Source organism: Neomonachus schauinslandi, chromosome 6 (genome assembly GCF_002201575.2).
Source record: "Neomonachus schauinslandi chromosome 6, ASM220157v2, whole genome shotgun sequence".
Classification (NCBI taxonomy): domain Eukaryota; kingdom Metazoa; phylum Chordata; class Mammalia; order Carnivora; family Phocidae; genus Neomonachus; species Neomonachus schauinslandi.
In genome coordinates this window covers 8,977,186-8,990,010 of record NC_058408.1, presented here as the reverse complement: position 1 = coordinate 8,990,010, position 12,825 = coordinate 8,977,186, and positions in this window count along the sequence as shown.

The following is a 12,825-nucleotide window of genomic DNA, read 5'->3' as shown; positions in this document are numbered from 1 at the left end:
GGCCCAATGCCCCGCCGCCCGGCTTGGGGGCTCTGCCGCCCGCTCACTCCCGGACTGCTGCTGGAAGCTTGCCCGCTTGGCGGCTTTGAAAGGTCTCACCCTTTCCCTGCGTTTGCAAGTGAAGGGGAGCCAGGGGAGAGCCACATGACAATGAGGTTGCCAGTTGACACCTTTGTGATGTCAGCAGCCTCAGGAGACTGCCTGGCTGAGGGAGGGAGAGTCCTGCCTCTCTCCCCTTCTGGGTGGTGTGGGGGTGTTTTGTGTATCTCGGTAAGCTGGCTGTCCCTGGGGGCATCGGGGCCTGCAGCGTGGGGCTGGGGGGCTGTGCTCAGGTTCGTGTGTGTGTGTGTGTGTGTGTGTGTGTGTGTGTGTGTGTGTGTACCAGGTCCCTACAGAGGTGTAGTGGAGGATTAGGTTAGCTTGGGTCCCCTAATCCACAGGCTATAGAGGGACCTTGGAAGTAGCTTCTTTACTGATCGCAAAGCGATTTGTTTAAGGTCAGTTCTCTGAGTGGGTCCTTTCCTTTGTAAATGAATTTGGATGGGTGCCAGTTTTTGGTGGTGTTGGGAGAGTATGGGAAAGGGGAGCCTCCTTTGAAATGAGGAAAAGAAATTCCTCTGATAAGGTGGTCCTCTTCAGATTGCTTTCCTAGCATGCCTATGGCCCTGTCTGCATTTGGAATATATATGTGTGCTAGTATTTTAAAAAGCCTTTAGAGTAAGTATAAGGTACTCCCCTCAACCAAAACCCAAATGTATAAAAAAAATCTGAGTGCAATGATATGAACTATTTCTTACCATTACTATTCTCCTAGACTTTTAAAATAGTGAGTGCCTCTCTAGAGCTTCTAGTGGGAGTTTATATTCATTAACTATTTGAGGGATGATGGAAGGGGGGTCTTTTGGAGGGAGGGATAGAGAGTCTGGAAACTTAAGAGTTAGGATGTATCATTTACTCCACGGAAGAAGGCACATGAGGCAGAAATGAAGAAAAAGCACCTCAGGAATTAAGATTTATATTTGGGGGAAAATGGGATTTGATACAGAACTTAGCTGTGAATATTAATAAAATAATGCAACCTATATTTAGCTTAGCACAGTACCTGGCACCTGGTATGTAATAAATATTTATTGAATGAATGATGCGTGAATGTCTCTGATGGTTTGTTCCCTTTTCTTGCTTCTCTGCCAAGAGAGAAATTAATAAACTCAAGTGGATTTGTGGCTGGTTAGCTAATGCTTGATTATGTTTACTTACTCAGCATTCCTAGGGTGACTGGCCGTGAATTAAGATGATGACTTAGGAGTATTTACCAAATTGAAAGTGACCTTATTTAAGTAGAAATTTCAAACACTTAAAATAATGACCCAAAGGGTAGTTGTACTCATTGAAGCAGCATTTTATTGATAGGGGAGCCACCCTTTCCTTATAATTAAAAAAAAAGTTCCATGTTAGATCTTACGTGATTGCCTGGGAGAGGAATGTGGCCCGTGAAGGCTATGGGGAGGAATTAATTTGCGGAGTGATGGCTTCCCCCGGGTGGGGGGGGGAGGGGCCGCGAGTAGGGGGTGTGGCTTGGCGGGGGCGCGGGTGGGGAGGCTGCTTTCCCAGTGGGCTGGGTTTGTCATCTGTTTCCTTCAGATGAGAGCTGATCACTGGTCTGCCAAAGCTTATGGAGTGATTTTACCCACTTTCCACCTTTTCTTTTCTCCCTCTTTCTGAGTTCTTTCCAGGGGAGCCAGTGTCTCCAGGTTTCCCCGTTTAATTTTTGGCCTCCTCGCGGGGCCGAAGTTTCTCCAGACAGCAGCCTCCGGCTCAGACTTAGCTGTTTGGTCTTAGGAGGGCAAGTGCTCTCACTTCGAAAAGCCTCGGACAAATGAAGTACACTAAAAGTTATTGGTGACGCTGGTCAGCTATGTCTCTTCCTGGAACATTGCCGTTTTAACAAAGCACCAGGAATGGCTAATGTCAAGGCACAGTCCTTTTGCCCGAGGTAGCTGTGTGTGTTGTGGTCGCGAGGTCTGCATACCCACAGGCTGGTTTCAGCTTTGCCAGGTTAGACCAGATCTCTAAAGTGCATTCCGCTTTTCAAGACTGAGTACTATTTGCTGAATAGAGAATGAGTGGACTAGACAAAAGAGAATAGAGAAAAAAACTAATGATGTGATGTATGGTGATTAACATAACATAATAAAAAAAAAGAGAGAATAGAGAATGTAGCCTTTCCCAACTACCTGATCTCCGAACCTTTAAAACAATTTCTCTTCAAGGATCATCTGTGAGACTATTATTTCAGGGTTCCTGCTTTGTAAAGTTCTGAGCTAGGCTGTTTGCCCTTGGCGGAGTTGCTTAACGTCTCTGGGCTTTATTTTTCTCATCTCTATATGGAGGGAGGTGAACTAGAGAATTTCCAGCTCTCCTTAGGACTTCCAAACTCCTATAGAAATGGAAGGTCTCAGGCACCGCAGGGAGCCACTGGGGGAGGGCGAGAGGAGAGCCTTCCTATTCCTTCTGCTTACACCGTGTGGCCCCACTTGGTCAGGTGGCTGCAGAAACAGAATTTGCTCTTCCCAGTGAGCCGCTCGTGCAGTTCCAGCAGCAGCTGGGTTGCCCTTAGCGTTTACAGCTGTTTGATGAGCCCACCTCTGCCCTACCTCCACCAGGCGGAGGGGGGGCCCATCCTTCCATAGTACAGGTGGGTATCAGGTGAGCACGCTGTGGAGCACCTGGTTATCAGGTTCAAATTCATTAGCTGGGGCTGGTCTGGACCGGCTCCTATTTTTAACTGTATCTGACAGAGTCACTGCCTTCCCCGATTAACGATCCATTTTGAGGGTCAGTGTGCTTCCCACAGCCTCTCATGACCCAGAAGTCCCTGATGTTAGAAGAGGAAGGGGCAAGGTCAGGTAGAGCAAAGTGCACACGACGGAGGCACTCTGGTTCTGTCGCTCCCAGGGCCTTGATTTCCTTTCTATAAAACAAGGCAGGATGCGCTCTGAGCCACGCCTCCCCGTCCCCACCCCCCCCAATGTAAAGTTCCATCAAGACCCTGTCTGTGCAGGGGGGGACAGATGCTTGGAGCCTTAGGCCCCAGCACTAGGGACAGAGATTCAGGCTGCCTGAGCCCTGCTCAGGAGATTGGACTCTTACAGAGTGCAGGCCAGGAATGTGACCGTGTTCCCCAGGGATGCCTTTGTTTTCAGGCTTTCTCACATGATACATTTCTGCAGCATTCATTCTCCAGAGGAATCCAAGGGAAGTCTTGAAATTGCATACCGTTTTGGGGGGATTGGATCACATTCTCAGCTTCTTTTTTTTTTTTAACACCAAGTCAAATCCGTTGCTTATTTTTTATTTTTTAATTTTATTATGTTATGTTAGTCACCATACAATACATCATTGGTTTTTGATGTGGTGATCCACGATCCATTGTTTTCGTATAACACCCAGTGCTCCAGGCAGTATGTGCCCTCCTTAATACCCACCACTGGCCTAACCAATCCCCCCTTCCCCCTCCCCTCTAAAACCCTGTTTGTTTCTCAGAGTCCATAGTCTCTCATGGTTCATCTCTCCCTCCAATTCCCCCTCCCCATTTTTCCCTTCCTTCTCCTAATGTCCTCCATGTTATTCCTTATGTTCCACAAATAAGTAAAACCATATGATAATTGACTTTCTCTGCTTGACTTATTTCACTTAGCATAATCTCCTCCAGTCCCATCCATGTTGATGTAAAAGTTGGGTATTCATCTTTTCTGATGGCTGAGTAATATTCCACTGTATATATGGACATCTTCTTTATCCATTCATCTGTTGAAGGGCATCTCGGCTCTTTCCACAGTTTGGCTATTGCGGACATTGCTGCTATGAACATTGGGGTGCATAGGGCCCTTCTTTTCACTACATCTGTGTCTTTGGGGTAAATACCCAGTAGTGCAATTGCTGGGTCATAGGGTAGCTCTATTTTTAAATTTTTGAGGCACCTCCACACTGTTTTCCCAAGTGGCTGTACCAACTTGCATTCCCACCAACAGTGTAAGAGGGTTCCCCTTTCTCCACAACCTCTCCAACATTTGTTGTTTCTTTCCCTGTCCATTTTTGCCATTCTAACTGGTGTAAGGTGGTATCTCAGTGTGGTTTTGATTTGGATTTCCCTGATGGCTAATGATGACGAACATTTTTTCATGTGTCTGTTAGCCATTTGTATGTCTTCTTCAGAGAAGTGTCTTTTCATATCTTCTGCCCACTTTTTGACTTGATTATTTGTTTTTTGGGTGTTGAGTTTGAGAAGTTCTTTATAGATCTTGGATACCAGCCCTTTATCTGTAGTGTCATTTGCAAATATCTTCTCCCATTCTGTGGGTTGCCTCTTTGTTTTGTTGACTGTTTCCTTTGCTGTGCAGAAGCTTTTTATCTTGATGAAGTCCCAAAAGTTCATTTTTGCTTTTGTTTCACTAGCCTTTGGAGATGTATCTTGAAAGAAGTTGCTGTGGGCGATGTCAAAGAGGTTACTGCCTGTGTTCTCCTCTAGGATTTGGATGGATTCCTGTCTCACATTGAGGTCTTTCATCCACTTTGAGTTTATCTTTGTGAATGGTGTTAGAGAATGGTCGAGTTTCATTCTTCTGCATATGGCTGTCCAATTTTCCCAGCACCATTTATTGAAGAGACTGTCTTTTTTCCATTGCATGTTTTTTCCTGCTTTGTCAAAGATTATTTGACCATAGAGTTGAGGGTCCATATCTGGGTTCTCTATTCTGTTCCTTTGGTCTGTATGTCTGTTTTTGTGCCAGTACCATGCTGTCTTGGTGATCACAGCTTTGTAATATAGCTTGAAATCGGGCAACGTGATGCCCCCAGCTTTGTTTTTCTTTTTCAACATCTCCTTGGCGATTTGGGGTCTTTTCTGATTCCATACAAATTTTAGGATTGTTTGTTCCAGCACTTTGAAAAATGTCATTGGAATTTTGATTGGGATGGCATTGAAGATATAGTTTGCTCTGGGTAGCATAGACATTTTAACAATGTTTATTCTTCCGATCCATGAGCATGGAATATTTTTCCATCTTTTTGTGTCTTCTTCAATTTCTTTCATGAGTGTTCTGTAGTTCCTAGAGTATAGATCCTTTACCTCTTTGGTTACGTTTATTCCGAGGTATCTTATGGTTTTTGGTGCTATTGTAAATGGAATCGTTTCTCTAATTTCTCTTTCTACAGTTGCGTTGTTAGTGTATAAGAAAGCAACTGATTTCTGTGCATTGATTTTGTATCCTGCCACATTACTGAATTGCTGGATGAGTTGTAATAATTTGGGGGTGGAGTCTTTTGGGTTTTCCACATAAAGTATCATGTCGTCTGCGAAAAGAGAGAGTTTGACTTCTTCTTTGCCAATTTGAATACCTTTTATTTCTTTTTGTTGTCTGATTGCTGTCGCTAGGACTTCTAGTACTATGTTGAACAATAGTGGCGAGAATGGGCATCCTTGACGTACATTCTCAGCTTCTAACAAACCTATATACTCTTGCCCACGGCCAGGCTTCTGTGGACTGGTCATGATGCCTGAAACTCGCATTGTGACTTCGCCTGAGCCCATTGATTTGGGAGGAGAACACAGACTCTCTTTCACCTTGGAAGAGATGACTGTGGTGTTGTAAGATCTTCAGAAGGAGAAGCCTCCTCACTGAGTGACTTTGGGCAAGCACTTCAGCTTCTGTGGACATGTCTCCTTTTTGATAAAATAGGGATGCCTAATCTTGCCTCGCCAGGGTTGTTCTAAAGGTTGAATGTGATTTAATACAACACAGTGTCTACCGTTTACTATACAACTCGTCAGGCATGTGATCCTCCTGGCAGCGCCATGAGTCATGTGGCTTGACCCCATCTTATAAATGAAGAAAAATAAACTCTAAGAGGTGCCAGTTTGTCCAAGGTCACAGAGCTGATGGGTGATGAAGGTAGGATTTGGCGAAAGTTTTACTCCTGAGTGCACGCTCTTAGTTAGTAAGCAATACCCCACCACAGATGCAAATGCCTCAAAATGCTCATTATTGTTTTTACAGGCTCCATGGAATGAATTGTCCCCTCCGAGGTACTAAATGGTCCATTAACTTCAGGCCAGATCAAACCACCATTGCTATGTGACCTATTTACACTTTGGGGTTCCTCGCCTTTCAGAAGGCTTACAACACTCCTCAGCTTTAAAGTCTTACATTCACCTTTGATACTGTTTTGTATAATTTTCTTCCTTTTGCAGGCAAGGAAGCTAAAAGGAAAAACCACTTTCCTAAGCTCACTCAAAGAACGAGTGGCAAAACCAGCAACCGTTGACTCGTCGATGCCTGAGGTGACTCAGATTCCCTATGTTAGCCACTTCTGTAAGGAGAATTCCTTCCAAGGTAATCTGGAACATGCTAGAGCCATTGGCCAGACCCCTGGGCATTTCATACTTATTAAAGCCCCAGACGGTGCAGAACCACTCTGGGGGAAATGTCTCTATAATCCAGCATATCTACCCTGCCCCCGGCCTGCCCTTGAGAGCAATCTTCGACACTGAAATTCTAAAGCAGTGGCAGCTTTGGTGGTCTCTCAGAATTTGTATCTCACAGAGGCTCTGGGAGGTTAGGAGGAGGACCGAAGGAAATCGAGTCCTGTCTCTCCTTCAGCATTCTTTGTGGACAGGTTTTCAGGAAAATATGTTCGGTGGGAAGTAGAAACTTGGAGCACAAGTGCCTTGGGCATTGGGAGAGGTTTCGCCACTGGGTGCCATGGTGAGGGGCCATCTTGGCATTTGGCGTAGAAATTGAAAAGGAGACCGTTCATCCTGAGAGAGGTTGGTGAGGAGGTCTCTAAGTCTCAAAGTGTTCCTAGCGTCTTTGAAAGGCTCTTAGTGTTTTGGAAGGGCTGGCTGTCAGAGGGACATGGAGTGATACGGGTGCGCCATCGTGATATTCCCAGGATGAATGGGGGAGACCCAGGGAGCTCCTGGGAAGAAAGCTGACTCGACCATGGGCCTTGCGAGGAGCGTCCATACTTCTCCTCAGAGCCCACGAACCCACTCCCACTTCTCAGCATTTCACTTCCTGGGCAAACTGAAGAAGTTACCTCTATGGTGTGGCCATGGTCTCAGTGATACCCAGTTGGGGGAAAGCAGATAGCGGAGTGATGGGTTAACCTTGTGATAAATGCTTTTGCTCCTGTCGCCAGGCAGACTCTCAGTCTGAGCTCTTCTGCATGAGACCCCCAGTGTCCCAAGTGTCAGGGGCAGGATCACTAACCTGTCACGGAGTGCAAGTAGCCCCCATTTCATGGAGCATGCTATCTATCTTCCTGGAGAGCTTGCTTCAGACAAAGTTCTCTCCACTCCCCAAGCCAGAGAGGATGAAAGGTCAGGAAAATGCCTCTGAGAAAACCCTGGTGCGTGCATCCTGCTGTGTCGTCTGGCCACTCGCCTTCACCCCTGCTCTCCCAGCCTACAGCTGCCACGCTTCTGTGCAGAAACGGGCCACGCTGGGTTCCCTCCGAGAGAGATTCTTTTGCTGTTGCCCTAGTAACAGAATTATTAAACCAAGTTCCAGCCTCGGGAGTATTTGTGCCTGGTGAGGTAATGTCTGTCGCATGCAGCCTTTTCATTCCCACCCCCACCCCCTCACTTCAGGCCCTCTGTGCCTCACACCTAGACTGATGAGCTCAGCTCCTCCCTGGCCCCAGTACCACCTGCTTCCCCCACCCCCCCTTCCTGGGGTGGCTCCCAGCTGAGCAACACCCTTTCTCAGGCTCAGAGACTCCTTGCTGGCCAAACCCCCCATTGGCCTGGTATTCAGAGCCCCCCATTGTGGCCCAGAGCACCTTCCGAAGCCCAAAGTGCTCCCTTCCTAAAGCCCACAGTGCTCCCTTCGCCTTAGCAGAGCAGGCTGCACCTGCAAGCCGGTGACGGGGAGTAGATCCCAGAAGAACAAACACGGAGAAGGCACAGGACTTAGGTGGCGACTGGTCGGTGAAGAGGCGATACGTACAGGGGAGCATTTAAGCATCTGGGCTTCAGAACGAGACTGTGTGTACAATTTGAGCTCTCTCACTCAATAGATGTGTGACTTTGGGCAAGTTTCCTTTCCTTTCCTTTTCTTCTTCTTTTTTTTTTTTTTTAAGAATTTATTTATTTTAGGGAGAGAGAGTGTGCATGAGCCGGGGGAGCGGAAGAGAGAGGAAGCAGACTCCCTGCTGAGCCGGGCTCGATCCCACAGCCCTGAGACCATGGCCTGAGCCAGAGTCCGAGGCTTAACCGACTGCACCACCTAGGCGTCCCTCAGGCAGGTTTCTTCCCTCACGTCTCAGTTTCCTCAAAGGCAACATGGGGACAGTGATGGTAGCTGCCTCCTAAGGGTTTCTCTGCCCAGTTAAAGATCTTCTAGCGTGCTCCGCTTAGTCCCCGTGCACACAGAATCATAGCAGCCGTGTTAGCTGGGATGATGAAGGTGGCTGACAGGCGAGGGGTGACCCTGTGGGAAACGGGGCCCAGAGCGGCTCCTGATTTGGGCGAGTGGGGGGAAATCGCGCAGATAGAGAATCCAGGTGCAGAAGGAACCCGCTGGTTTGCATTTGGGGGTTGTTGAGTTTGAAGTGTCACAGCTCACTTGTATGATTGTCGCTGAGTGTGGGCACTATGCTGGCACATCCCATACATTGTCCCTTATGTAATTCCCACAGCAGCCCCCTGAGATGAGGATTATTAACACATGGCAGGGTTTAGCAGCTTGCCCAGTTGTTAAGCAGCAGAGCTGGGATTTGAACCCAGGCCTTTGTGTCTCCGGAGGCTGCACACTTTTTACCACTATATGCACGGCTTCCTAAGTATCTTGACTCTGGTTAGGAAGTCAGTCCTTTTGTGTGTGTGTGTGCGTGTGCATGTGTGTATTGCACACACATGTGCGTTTAGTGCTAAGATGGTCTTTGGGGGAACATAATGGTTTGCATTGCTTCCTGCCGAGGCAGTGGTCTGCCCCCTCACCTGGGGTCCCTGTGTGGAAATTTGGCCCCTAGACTTGGGGACTTTTATGACACGTGTTCTCCTGAGCTTGTGCTCCGAGTCAGTGGCTCAGTGCCTACCTGTCCCCTGGTCTTATTCCCAATCTCCCCCCACATGGTGTTCTTGGTCTTGAAAGTGTATTAGCATCTCTGAACCTCAGTTTCCTCTTTTGAACAACTCAAGCAGTTATGCAATTGCAGGAAGCATCAAAAAAAGATAGATGTTTCTTGAGGAGAGGGGCTGTTTCTGATTTCTCAACATTCCCAGGGCCTGGGCCAGAGCTGGGCATAGACCAGCTGATCTCTGAACGAATACATGACCAACTGACTGCATAGGCTGTTATATATGGTCCTGGGTCCACCCCTTTTGTTTGATCCAACTGAAATTGCTTCCTTTTCCACTTACTGCTGTCCAGGGTGGTTACCCCAGTTTTTGTGCTTTGGGGATGACTCCGTTTAAACTTTTGGTGTCAGCTAAACCACAATGGCAGAATTGGGTTACCAAATTCTGGGTATTGGGTGTGTGCCCATATATGTGGTGGGGGATGGGTAGGTGGCGGGAGGTGGCAGGTGTGGAGGGACAAGGGAGTAGACTGGATCATATTTCCTCCAGAGACTTTCTTTGTAATGGGGAAGGTGCTCTGAGAACTTGAGGGACATGAATTTACATGCAGTAAATGGAACCCATGCTATGGTTGAATCTTAAAGACCAATATGATGGTATCAGGAGGTGAGGACTTTGGGAGGTGATTAGGTCATGAGGGTAAAGCCTCACGAATGGGATTAATGCCTCATCACAGAGGCCTCAGAAAGCTCCCAACCCCTCCTGCCCTGCGAGGATACAAGAAGTTCGAGAGTTGGAAAAGGGCCCTCACTCAACTCTCCAGCAGCTTGATCTTGGACTTCCACCTCCCAGAACTGGGAGAAATAAATTTCTATTGTTTATAAGACACCTGGGCTATGGCATTTATACAGCAGGGTACAATGAGTTGGCTTGTAACAGGAATATTCTGTTCTTTTAATAACAATGCTTCAACATGGCGACCTCAAAAATATTTTTCCCCCTATCATTCCACGTAGTGACACTTTCAGTAACCTGCATCTGGATTTTGCTGCTATTTAATTAAGACTTAACCCTCTAAAAATGCACATTTAATACTCAGAGTAAACCCTTGACTTGTTCCCTTTGAAGATAAACAGGTGAGATAGCTTCTTGAACTCCGAATTCTGAGATAATTAAGATTAGTTGCCATAGAGAGAGAGAGAGACAGAAATGCATTAAAATGTATCATACTTTCCATGTTTAGGAAATTCATTTAGTTAAATATTCAGGGCCATAAAATCTACCCAGACCTAGATACCTATTAATCTGCTGGTCATACAGCGTCCAGAGTGATCTTTCCTTGTCAGGAGAGGCTTCTTTTTTTTCTTTTTTTAAAAGATTTTATTTATTTGAGAGAGAGAATGAAAGACAGAGAGCATGAGAGGGAAGAGGGTCAGAGGGAGAAGCAGACCCCCCGCTGAGCAGGGAGCCTGATGTGGGACTTGATCCCGGGACTCCAGGATCACGACCTGAGCCAAAGGCAGTCGCTTAACCAACTGAGCCACCCAGGTGCCCAGGAGAGGCTTCTAATTGCTCCGCTCCTCTGCTCAGAAACTTCTAATGGCTCACCATTGTCCTATGTACTGATGGTGCTCCAGACCCTCAGGACCTGACCCAACCTCCCTTCCCCAGCTTGTGTGCTACCACCTAGCCACCTAGGTGCTGGCCGGCGTCTGCTGGCACCTGCAGTGGGCCAAGCCTCTCTACATTATTTACCCTTTGGATTCTCTTTCTTGTCCTCTCGTGGCTTTGAGAGCTTCTGCTCACTCTTCTGGACCCAGGTCCAATTCCACATCCCGTTTAAATGCTGGGTCTCTGGATTCTTCCAGACAGAATAATCCTAGGCTTTCTTGGATTTTGCACTTTTATGACAATTCTCATTATAATGCACCACAGTTTTACATTTTCCCCAGTAGACTGAGAGCACCTTGGGACCCAGGGCCCCACTCATTGTATGAATACGTACAATGCCTTATATGAATACGCATGTTCATATAATATCTAGCTCATAGTAGGTCCTGAATCACTCTTGTTGGAGCAAATTAAATGAATGGCATTACATTGCCAGTTAATAGTATGTATTATAAAGTATGATATTATAAAGATTTCTTCAGGGAACGAATGATCCGACCCAGTGTTGTCTGTGGTGCGCCATATAAAAGCCCCACAGTGTTTTGTTGATGGGGGGCTGTCTTTGTACACCTGGCTGCAGGAGTGTGAAGCTAATCTAGAGCTCACTGTTACCCCTTTGGTTAAGTAGTAGAAAGGTCAAAGTTAGAGGCCACAAAAGAATCCCTTCTTTCATGATGCCTATAACATCCTGTGGACGCTCTAGACACTCAGTGATGGGAGGCTTATCATTTGATGGTTAAAGTGTGAACTGTGGAGTGAGGTGGACATGACTCTGAGCTGCATGAATGGCAACTTCCCGACCTTGTCTTCTTTTTTGTGATGTGAATAATAGAGATAATCATATTATATTCCTAAAGTGGCTTTGAGCGTAAATGAAATGTTCAGGCCACACAAACAGGTCCCCAGCACACAGGAAAGTATTTAACAAAAGGTAGTAGCTATTATTTTTGTGTGGTTTTGTAATCGTTCTGGGTTATGAATAGAATTATAACAGCAATGCAAAATGATGCACTAAGTTTCCACCAAGAAATAGCAAATGCAGTAATCATTACTGATTTTTTTTTTTTTAAAGATTCCACTTATTTGTCAGAAAGAGAGAGTGTGTGCACAAGCAGGGGGAGCAGCAGGCAGAGGGAGAAGCAGACTCCCTGCCGAGCAGGGAGCCCGATGGATGCGGGACTCGATCCCAGGACCCCAGGATCATGCCCTGAGCCGAAGGCAGATGCTTACCCGACTGAGCCACCCAGGTGCCCCATCATTACTGATTTGCTGGCGAGTTACAATATGGTATGTTATTAGTAGCTGTTCGAGTACTGTCAGGGGCTAGCGCCAGTCCCAGAAGATTCCAAAAGAGCTGCTTAACTAAGGTCATCCGAGGGAAGCCGCTCAGATACCTGTGGTTCTGAGTCCAGCAAGACCAGCAGAGGAGGTTCCCAGACCGAACAGTGCGAGGATGTGTTTGATGAGGCTGGGACACAGCTGCGTGGAGACAGACCTTCAGCACAACCACACAAAGGGCACGCAGGGCAGGTAATCTCTCTGCTCGTAATGCCAGATTGTAGGAGCCCATCGCCTCCTGTCCTGCATAGGAAACCCCCGAAGAGGAACTTTCTTGAGACATTCCATGGAGGCGACATCGGCAGCCACCTCTCGATTCTGTGCCTATCAGACCTGTGACTCCCAAAGCTTAGCATTCGTTTTGACTATAAGAGTGTGAGTATGTAATCTCTGATGCATACATTTATTAAAAATGGAATCTCCTGTCCTTGGTGTTTTCTTAAGGATTCCTCCCTCTGATAATGCATTATCAAAGCAAAGAGTTGCTTTATTTAATGTACTCTGCTTTTATGATACTTCGTTTTCTTTTTCTTCTTTAAAGGAAAGAGGTTTCTGCAATCAATTTACAGTACATGGGATTGGGAGCATGGGAAGGAAATAATGCATGTGGAAGTCCGTGAAAGAGGCTGAGGTCTGAGATGACTAGGGTGTTCCTAAAGGTTCCAAGAATGCCCAGGGGCTGGCCCCTAGCCCTCGTAAAATCCACGAGAGACCAGTGCCCCATCTGAACCTCC